The sequence below is a fragment of the Octodon degus genome, unplaced genomic scaffold (assembly GCF_000260255.1).
Source record: "Octodon degus isolate 3935 unplaced genomic scaffold, OctDeg1.0 scaffold00081, whole genome shotgun sequence".
In the NCBI taxonomy this organism is placed as follows: domain Eukaryota; kingdom Metazoa; phylum Chordata; class Mammalia; order Rodentia; family Octodontidae; genus Octodon; species Octodon degus.
The window spans coordinates 10862067-10871668 of record NW_004524657.1 but is presented as its reverse complement, the minus strand read 5'-3'; positions in this window follow the sequence as shown (position 1 = coordinate 10871668).

Here is a 9602-nt window from a genome sequence, read left to right as displayed (position 1 = left end):
CACACACACACACACACACACACACACACACACACACACATAAATAAATAAATGTTAAAAAAAAAGAATTATTTCTCTTTACTTTTGCCCAAGTTGTAATTTGATATTATAAATTTTGGTCTTCTCTTATTATTTTAAATTAATACATTAAATATAGTTACATGAATAATATACATGTATATACATGCATAGCTATATACAAGTGTGTCTATTAATAAATAATAGTTAAACTTGCTAGATGATCACTTTTTAGTGGTGATTTAAAAATATGCCTATAATTTATTTTTCAATTATAGAATAGCTGTTCAACAATTTATCATTTCTAAAACAATGTAAAAGCCTGAGACTGTAGGAGCTAAATACATTTTTAGAAGATCAGATATTATGTTTCATTACAACTGAGCAAAAATCATGAAATGAAGGTGTATTTTAAGATCATTAACCACTTACAAATAGTTAACATTGCCAAGTAATTTTATTGGCTGTCATGAACTTAGTACTTAAAATAACTTAAGTCACCAGCATTATCATATAGTTAGAAAAAAACAGTGTGTATAAAGATGCCTTGAATAAATGAAAATATATGCATGTATTACAATCAATGCCAAATATCAGAACTATAGCCTCTCGCTTCCCATAGGCTTTTGAGAAAACTACTTGAGCAGCATCTGAATTTTACATTCAGGGTCTCATTCAGCTTCCTTCTAAGCTAAGTCTTCTGGGAAGTCACGTGACAGGCCAAGTATGTGACTTAAGACCCAAAGAATAGAAATGATCGGAACATCTCCATTTAGAGCTACTTGCAGCTGAACTTGCTCCAATCCTATTGGTAAATATCTGAAAATATTGTTGATTTCTCTTTAACTTCAAATCAGTTATTATTTGAATGGGATTGACAAAGCCATATTTGGATGCTACAGAATTTTTATTAAGAATTGGAATTCAGAGTCTGGTAATACAAATACATTCCTTCTCTGCTTTGACTGATATTGTAAAACTATGCTATTCCTAAAAATGTCACTCACTGTTTGACCATAGTGATAGGTTAAACAATGATGTCCCTAAAGAACTTTTGGATATCTATGCTCCAATGCCCAGAAGCTGTGTATATGTGACCTCACATTAAAAAAGTGCATTTAGAAGGTGTTACTACTTTAAAATCAGTAGCTAGGGAGGACTTTCCATGTTATTTAAGCAGTACAAATGTAATTACAAAGGGCCCTTGAAGAAGAGATAAAAACACGAAGATTAAAGAAGTAAGTATGATGTGAGGGAAGCAGAGGTTACCATGTTTTGATCACTCAGTGTCACACACCAAGAAAGTGATTCCCTAAATATTAAGGAAATGCCTATCCCCCCACCTGCTAATGTTCTCAAAGGGATTTTAGCCTTACTAGCACTTTGACATTTGAGCTTCTTCTGTCTAGAATGATAACATTTAGAGTTGAGACTAACTATGTGGTAATTTGTTATAAAAAGAATGAAATATCTGTCACCTCAATATCAGGAACATCATTTCCATTGGAGAATAGAAAAGGAAGCAAGCCCGGTAGCTAAGTGCATAGTTTATGGAGCCAGTATGTTTGCATTTACATCTCCTTTTTAACCCTACCAAGATGTGTTACTACAACTATTTACCTTTCTATACAGAAGAGATAATATTAGTACTTACTATTAGATGATTAGAAGGATTTTGAGAAAACTAAATAGTAAATAAATTTGAAGCTATTAGAATCATGTGTGACACACTATAACTTCTTATAAAGTGTCTATCAATACCAAATATTTTTAAAATAATTTTTATTGCTTTTAAAGTTATGTGTTATGGTGTATATCTAGATTTCCCCCTAAAGTTTCGTGCTATCACAGACAGGGCTTTTGGCAGTGACTAGATCAGGGAGCATGATAATTAGGTGTAGATTAGCCCCATAATATATTTATAGATAAATCAATGTGATTTGGAAGGTGAAACCCAACAGGATGAGAAGGTTCCCTGGGGGCATGGGTTGGAAGCCTCTGTCTCCTCCCTCCTGCCTTGATGACTTTCCTTCCCACTGCCCTGCCATGAGCTGTTTCGCTGCCATGTTCCCCTGCCTAGGAGCCAGCAGACTACACTGAAATGTCTACAAACTGTCGCCCAAATAGGCCTTCTCTCCATAAGCTATGGGTTCTGGATGTTCTGTTTCAGCAAGAAGAAAATGCTTAAGACATTAGGATTATCTTGTTTTCTTATGATATAAGGGTCTTGCGTATTGTTTTATACTGAGATACATCTGCAGCTGAGTTGTATTTTTTTTTCTTTTGTCTTTCTTTCTTTTTTGGTGATGGGGTCTCCCTAAGTTGTTTAAACTGGTTTCAAATTTGTGACACTCCTGCCTCAGTTTTTTTAGAGTATTGAGAAAATAATTTTGCACAGCCATGACCAACTGTGATAATCATTTGTCATTCCTTTTTTTTTTTTGATCTTTTCTTGTGTTATCTGTAGTACTGAAACAGCAAACAGAAACATCAAAACGATATTTGAGATTTTGGAAGCAGACTTATTTGTGTTAACTAGTCCAGACAAGGATTCAATATTCCTCAGAATATCAGGCTCTGAAGGCTCAGGGAGAGAAGTTTCTATAGGGTTCCAAGCAAGAAGCAGAATACAGAGAGAGAGAGAGAGAGAGAGAGAGAGAGAGAGAGAGAGAGAGAGAGAGAGAGAGAACGAGAACAGGGTCTACAGGGTCTCAGTGCATAGCGATCCTCCTGTTTATAGCCTCCCAAGTACTGGAATTACAGGGGTACACTGCCACACCCAGTCTCAATCTCTATCTTGGCAGGTCTGGCTATGGAACTCTTGGGCCCTCCCCTGCCTAAGCAGGTGCCTTAATCCACTGAGCTACTTGCCCAGCCCTTGGCTGTCTTTGAAGAATTTTTACAATATGCATCTCAGTGACCAGGTGTTTCTAGGAGACAGTGGTAACAAGAACTGTAAAGTAACTGTTGGCTGGGCAACTAATGGAAAATGAAATGTGTGGGCTGGGTGTGAGGAGATCTTTTCTACTACAGTAACTTGGTCTACCTTAAACTCCAGATTCTCCTGCCCCAGTCTTCAAAGTAGAAGAAAGTACAAGTGGTTGACACTGTGTGCAGGCTTATTTGTTTGTTATTTGAATTAAAAAAATCATTTTTTAAATCTATAGAGACCAACTGATAGAGAAGATATGAAAATGAGTTTTGCTGAACCTCTGCCTTCCAAGAACGCATAAGCATGAGGGAAAGGTAGAGCATTATAGATTATAACAGAGAAGAATAAAAATAATGTGGGGGTTATAGATGTCTTTCCAACTTCTAAACATGTAGCTCCTGAGTCTGGCTAGTTTGTGGCATGGCATATTGTGTATCTGGTGTTGGCTGGGGAAGTGTTTCACCTGTAATGCACAAGTGACAAACATGGTTGGACAGAAGAAAATGTATATGAATTGGGGAAACAAACACATGATTTCAGAGAAAAGAGGAAGTGTTTGACTCTGCTGTGTGTTAGATTGCTGGCTATAAATTTGTGCCATTAGATGTTTTTATTGTCTCCAGTTATCGCACAGCTCACCCACTTTCATACAAATTGTTTGTGTGGAAGTGGTTTTAATGCTTTTTGAAAAAATATATATAAAATGAAAAACAATAGTAACAAACACTTTTTTTCTAATGTTAAACCACCTCTTCTGTGAAAAGCTGTATCTTTTTTTTGAATTACAAAATGATAGCTCAGGACTGTAGATACAGCCTTAGACATAAAATAAGAAAACAATAACAACTTTTGAATCCATCTAGCAACTTTCTTCTAAAATTAAGCTTTGCGATCTTTTTATGGGTCATGCAGATACAATTTTTAGGTCACATGTAGAGGAGGAAGAGCATTGGAAGCTGCATGATCCATTAGGAAAGAGGGAAAGAACAAACATTGCAACAAAACAATAAACAAACTGTTTTTGTTTTACTTTACTTTCAGATTGTTTTGCATCTTGGTGACACCACCTTGCAAATAAACTAGGTTGTAAAATTGGACTAGATTTGTATGCAGGTGATTTAATAGTGAGTGTAGTCATCCTCCCCTTCACCTGCTTTCACGTTGCTGGTCATCCCTACATTACAATTCAGAAAAGTCACATGACACATGATCTAGGAAGTACAAGCACACGAATTGGCTTAGTGTGTGCTCTCTTTCATTAGAGTCACTTCCTGAAAACATCTATTGTTTTAAAACTTTTATTTGAAGTTGATGGAGGGCTGGAGAGATGGCTCAGTAGAATAAGCGCTTCCTTGGCAAGCACGTGGGCCTGAGTTCAAGTCCCAGTTCCGCCAAAATAAAAATACACACTGAAGTTGATGAAAAAACATGCATTACAAAAAAAGAGCCAAAAAATTAAGATAAACACATTGGAGGAAAGCACAAAAGAGAATTTCAACTTTTGCACCTTTCAATATAAAATTCAAAGGAAAAATTCACATCAATGTTATTGTCATTTTTCCTCAAGAAATACTCAGTCTTTAATGAACATATTATTATGTTTATTTAAAAGATAAAATATACCTGTACTACACACTCTTTTATGTGGCAGTTTGACTGTGCATAATAGTTTTTGTGCAAAAAGTCATGAGAATAATTCACAACAATGCATTAAAAATCACCATTAGTAACAAAGAGCTACATATATGAAAGAACACAATTTAAGATCAACTAAGACATTTCTAGAGCTTGGTAATGTGCCAGGCTGCCATGGGTTATCTGCATAACCCATGAAAAGATTGCAAGGGTTAATTTTAGAAGAAAGTTGCTAGATGGATTCCAAAGTTGTTATTATATTCTTATTTTATGTCTAAGGCTTTATCTACAGTCATGAGCAATCATTTTGTAACTCAAAAAAAAAAAAAAAAGATACAGCTATTAACAGAGGATGAAGCTCATCGTTGGGCCAGGGATATAGCTCTGTGGCACAGGTGCCTGCCTGGCAAGTGCAAGGTGCTGAGTTCCATTGCTGGTACAAAAAAAAAAGCTCATCATTAAAACTCATTGTAATTTTGATTTTTCTTCAGATGAATGTTGAAGAATGAAGACAGTGGCCACACATAAGACATTTTTCTTGGGGTAAGGTGTGACTCAGCTCTAGATCCCACATTCTGACCAAAAATAGTGATTTTGACCCAAAGTGAATATCTTGATTTTTATTTTGAAGACAGATTTTGAAAACCAAATGTACTTTACAAATAATGCAGAAGTCACTGTCCCAATATTTCACCCACTGGTGATGAAAATGCTACAGATACAGGCAGAATGTTGTAAGAATGATGTTTTCAGAAACAAATCATGGAGACTGGCGCTAGGCGATTCCAAAAAAGTATTTTTAAAAATGTACGACACTAAGGTGGAAATCTCGACTTGAAATTATGAAGGCAATTCTGAATGAGAATGACATCGGTTTGATGGCAGAAGGCATGGAACATTAAAACTATATCCTAGACTAAAACAGAATTCAGCTTATTTATATATTTTATTTTTTCATCTTTTATTTCTAATTGGTACCTGCTACAGTACATAATGATTATATGAAATGTGGTATTTATATAAAATATAGTAATATAGCCCTACTCTGTCATAAAGAGTAATGATTAGTTTGTAGGAAAATGGATGCACCTTGAGACCATAATACTATTTATGAAGCAGACACAGAACCTCATGTACCACATTTTGCACCTTTTCTGTGGCACGCTCACCATGCTGGTGTCCACTGGTTATGTCTGAGTAATGTGCATGGTTAAGGGATGCTCTGCACTGTGCAGGAGAAAGAAAGAATGTGGGTATGGATGTGACTAGGGAGGAGGAAGAGCCCTTTCATCCCTAACCCTACAACTTAAAAAAAAAAAGTACATGGTTTTATATATAATTTTTGAAATCTGATGAATTATAATTAGGAAACTCAAATACTTCATGCAGTATTTGTTAAGTCTTGCCATAAACTGGAAATGAAGGAGAAGAAACTTTTCTAGAACAAATTTATCAGGAAATGTATGATTTTAGATAGGTCTTGACAAACTAGATTAATATAGAGTTTTGAATCTTGTGGATCAAGAGAGCAGCTGGAAATAAATCCAGCCTCAGATGCTGTGCCCCATACCTTTTATCACCAGGAGTGATAGAGGCACAGACTAAATCACCTAAATTTCTGTTTAAATAAAATTTAACACAACATTTCAATTATAAAAAGTAGATTTAATTATATAATATTTTGACAAATAAATAATATTTGACCTAATATATTTATAAATATCACCCACAGAACTTTAATAAATTTAAGTTATCTGCTTATCAGCACTTTTATAGTCATTTAAAGTATATCTCTTCATAGGTTCAGAGAGATAGCTCAGTGGCATAAGCACCTGCCTAGCAAGCGCAAGGTCTTGAGTTCAATCCCCATTACTGCAAAAATCAAAACAATACAAAAAACCCAAAAGAATAAAGTATATTTCTTCCTGAAATAAAATTAATTTTGCACTTTCCAGATTCTCATGGAAAGAATTCTTTATTTTCCTTTTACAAAATTATATCTGCTCTATTTGAATTTTGCTTTTTCAAAATGAGTTCACTGTACAATTTTATTTCTATTTGTTTCTTTCTCTTCCTTCCTTCCTTCCTTCCTTCCTTCCTTCCTTCCTTCCTTCCTTCCTTTCTTTCTTTTTTTTTGTCAAATACCCTTACCTAAGATTGCAAAAGAAGTCCTTGATGATTAAAACTTACAGAAATATAGACCCTACCAATGGTAGCTGTGTATTTAACACTTTACCTTAAGATATTTTATATACCAATTTTCTGTATATTTTAGCTCACTCAAACACAACATATTTTTAAATGATAAGATTCATATGGGTCTGGGGAATAGTTCAGTGGTCTAAGCACCTGCCTGGCAAGCTCAAGGACCCAGGTTCGATTCCCAGTACTGCATGCTGTACTGGCCCTGGGCTGAGTTGGCCACTGAAACCAGGCATGGTGGCGCACACCTGTAATCCCAGTACTGGGGAGTCTGAGACAGGATGATCTCTTCTAGTCTGAGTGCATACCAAGACCCTGTGCCAAATAAACAAATAAATAAAAAGATTCAAGAAAAAAAAAGAATCATGGCATTTAGCAAATGAGATACTATTATTTTAAATGTTATTACTGTCATAAATCACAGTTCCATTCTGATCTTATAGATACACAGCTCGTGCCTCTTGCTGTTCAGCAACAAGGAAAGCAAAACCTTGAGGACAGACAATAAAACCAGCCTGCAGTGGGGACCTCGAGCAAATGAAATGGAGCTCACATGCTGACCTCATGGGCATCCCCCTCACGCAGTCTCTTCTTTTGCAGCTGACTGGCCTATGTGTGCACCTGCACACAGTATCCATGTGCATGTAAACACATAGAGAAAAAAGGATTTAGTATTGCGGAGTTTGATACCAGGCTTACTGGCACTTATAGCATTATCTTTACTGCATTGGTCTAACACTTCACATAAATTACTTAATCTCTCTATGCCTCTACGTCTGTGATAAGGATAGGCACACATACACATTCCTAATAAGCAACAAATGCCAAGACTGCAGTAACTGTCTGCTGCCATAGTTACTTTTAGGAGAAACAGTAGCTGGGATATTAGTAAGTGTTCATAGTTTATTCCATATTTGAAAATGTATTCCCACTTGTAATAATGCACAATCACTTTATTCAGAGACTGTTAGTGAGAGAGGCACAGACACTGCTGGATAATTATGAAGTTTAGGTTAAATCACAACTCTGATAAACCCTAAATCAATGCTGCCATTAGAGATGCAGTTTTCTTCTGCCCAATTAGTCTTTTTTTAGTTATTAGAGACATCAAAAATTGGGAAGACACTCTGCAATGTTGACTACTGAATTTTAATTGTGTGGGATGAATAAGAGTTCAAGAACATTTTAATATTTTTGTATGATGTATTGTCTTATTTATTTATTTGTTATTAGCCTCTTCTATCTAGTCTCAAAACAGGATGTTATTAACATTTTAATCTGTAAGATCCCCAAAATATGTTTATATTGAGAAATCGCATAATTTATAAAACTATCTTACTGCTTCCAACTCTCTTTACTAAAATGCCTAATGTCTGGCATCACAAGAATCAACATTTAAGTAACAGGTGTCAGACTTCTCTACAATTGCAAATTCTAAGAGTATATCTGAACTAAATACACCAAAATTGTCTATGCTGGTCACCTGTCTGGTTTAAACTCCAGGCAATAGCATACATAATCAGAAATTTTACTCTTCTTGGTAAAAATGAAAATTAATCTTAAACCAGAGTACTAAGGAGGAACAAAAAATTACAAAGCAGAGATTCTGATCTTCTTTTAAGTTGCCTGGTAACTGTAGTGAGGACCTTGAGCAAATGAAATTGAGCTTCTTAATAAAAGGAGAGCGTTCATTGAGCTATTTTAAGCATCATTCTTGTAGTAATGTTCCTTATGGTGGAACTATCACCGTAAGTAATGTTTTACTTCAGTATGATGAATATTTTTATGCCACATACACAGAGATGAAGAGCACACTTCATGCATACCTTTTTTACTTTTAAAGAGAAAAAAGATAAACATAACAATGAAACTGAGTTGATGCAAACTCAAACACACACATACTCACATGTACACACACACACACACACACACACACTTCCATAACCAAATGCAGGAACACAATACTCATCTCCATTAACAACACCGAAAATGACATTAGATAATGAGAATTATTTCTCTGAGGAAAAACACATTTCTAGGATAAAATCTTTGTCTGCCCTTTCTTTCATGATAAAATGTTACATGCTTTCTAGTAAAATAATAAAGGAAGGACAAGTGACCATTCTGTAGCAGAGAAAGTGTTCAGAAATTGTTTAAGAGAAATCCCACTTCCCATTTAAGAAACAAGTCTTCCTAAATCCACATCTTGTTTTATATTTTAAAATTTTTAAGTTCTTTGTCCTCAAGAAAGAGAAGGCAACAAGTGTGATTCTATCCCATGGGAAAATAGAGAAAGAAAAGTGTAACACTAGCATCCTTCAGTGGTGAAATGACTAACACGCTGGCCTTCTTTACTCTAATTTGCATGCCTGATAGTTAAATCCTTTTGTGCTAGGTGGAAACTGCATTTATTGCACCAGTAGAAAGAGAGGTACAACAGCCAAATAGGAAGGTATATTACATGGGTTCGTCTGAGTTGCAGTTTGCCAAATTGCTTTACACTAACTTAATAGTAATGTGTAATTCTATCCTCAGGCACACGTAGGAGAAGAACCATCAAGAGAAGAAATAAATTCCTATTCATCATCAAAGGAAATAGATATCCTTGCTGGTCTACCTCTTAGTTCCTGAAATATCAGACCTCTACTATAAAGACAGAGCATTTCTGGTCTTATTTGACAAAGAAATTTTGCATGATCTTTCTCATAAACATAGTGTTGTGCTAACAACCTGATAATGGCCTGTGGATATAGTTCTGCAGAACTCATTCAATGCGTAAACTTTTCCTCTTACTCTCCAACAGAGTTCTTTGTGT